Here is a 2,064-nt window from a genome sequence, read left to right on the forward strand (position 1 = left end):
GTGTCTCGAACATCATATCCGTGCTATCCCATACAGTTCAAGTATACACCCAGATTCTGTGAACTATAGAGTGGGGGAGCGTGGACGGAATTTGACCGTCAATATCGTCGATTGCTGAACTTCGGTGTCTCGAATATCATATCCGTGGCTATTCTGATACAGTTCAAGTATACACCCAGATTCTGTGAGCTATAGAGTGGGGGAGCGTGGACGGAATTCGACCGTCAATATCAACGATTGCCGAACTTCAGTGTCTCGAACATCATATCCGTGGCTATTCCCATACAGTTCAAGTATACACCCAGATTCTGTGGACTATAGAGTGGGGGAGCGTGGACGGAATTTGACCTTCAATATCGTCGATTGCTGAACTTCGGTGTCTCGAACATCATATCCGTGGCTATTCTGATACAGTTTAAGTATACACCCAGATTCTGTGAACTATAGAGTGGGGGAGCGTGGACGGAATTTGACCGTCAATATCAACGATTGCTGAACTTCGGTGTCCCGAACATCATATCCATGGCTATTGTGATACAGTTTAAGTATACATCCAGATTCTGTGAACTATAGAGTGGGGGAGCGTGGACGGAATTTGACCGTCAATATCAACGATTGCTGAATTTCGGTGTCTCGAATATCATATCCGTGGCTATTCACATACAGTTCAAGTATACACCCAGATTCTGTGAACTATAGAGTGGGGGAGCGTGGACGGAATTTGACCGTCAATATCGTCGATCGCTGAACTGCGGTGTCTCGAATATCATATCCGTGGCTATTCTGATACAGTTTAAGTATACACCCAGATTCTGTGAACTATAGAGTGGGGGAGCGTGGACGGAATTTGACCGTCAATATCGTCGATTGCTGAACTTCGGTGTCTCGAATATCATATCCGTGGCTATTCCCATACAGCTCAAGTATACACCCAGATTCTGTGAACTATAGAGTGGGGGAGCGTGGACGGAATTTGACCGTCAATATCAACGATTGCTGAACTTCGGTGTCTCGAATATCATATCCGTGGCTATTCCCATACAGTTCAAGTATACACCCAGATTCTGTGAACTATAGAGTGGGGGAGCGTGGACGGAATTTGACCGTCAATATCAACGATTGCTGAACTTTGGTGTCTCGAATATCATATCCGTGGCTATTCTGATACAGTTCAAGTATACACCCAGATTCTGCGAGCTATAGAGTGGGGGAGCGTGGACGGAATTTGACCGTCAATACCAACGATTGCTGAACTTTGGTGTCTCGAATATCATATCCGTGGCTATTCCCATACAGTTCAAGTATACACCCAGATTCTGTGAACTATAGAGTGAGGGAGCGTGGACGGAATTTGACCGTCAATATCAACGATTGCTGAACTTCGGTGTCTCGAATATCATATCCGTGGCTATTCCCATACAGTTCAAGTATACACCCAGATTCTGTGAACTATAGAGTGGGGGAGCGTGGACGGAATTTGACCGTCAATATCAACGATAGAAAAGAAAAGCGTTCCGTATTGGAACTTGAGAATGACTTCGCCACTGGACATAGCAAAATAACGAACACAAGTCACACTGCTTCAGGTAAAGCGGTACAAAACTCAACAGCATATCATATGCCGCATATGAATGAGCCAATGTTCTATAATGGGTATTGCTATTGCAGTCTGCAGAACACATATGACATAAATTGTGTATATAAGTAGCAGTAGTAGTGTAACGTAGTAGTAGAGAAGTTAGGTAGTAGTTAAGATAGTTTGCGTCTAAACATCGTGCATGCGTGCAGTTTATCATTGCCATTGGTGCACGCATGAACATTCTACAGAGCTTCCACGTCCGATTACGATTCGCTTTGATTGATATCGCCATATAGATGCAAGCCAGGTGTGAGGCTTGCCTAGATACTCATATATACAGTACTATTTTTGTATCAGGAACGTTCAAACGATCACAAAATATTCGATCCAATTGTAATTTCCCATGAACAGCTGCGGGTAGTTGTGCGTCAGATATCCCTATGCATTCCCTTAGTAGTAATTTACTAACACTTCACTATTAGTCA

Source organism: Perkinsus marinus (assembly GCF_000006405.1).
Source record: "Perkinsus marinus ATCC 50983 genomic scaffold scf_1104296944160, whole genome shotgun sequence".
Taxonomy (NCBI): Eukaryota; Perkinsozoa; order Perkinsida; family Perkinsidae; genus Perkinsus; species Perkinsus marinus.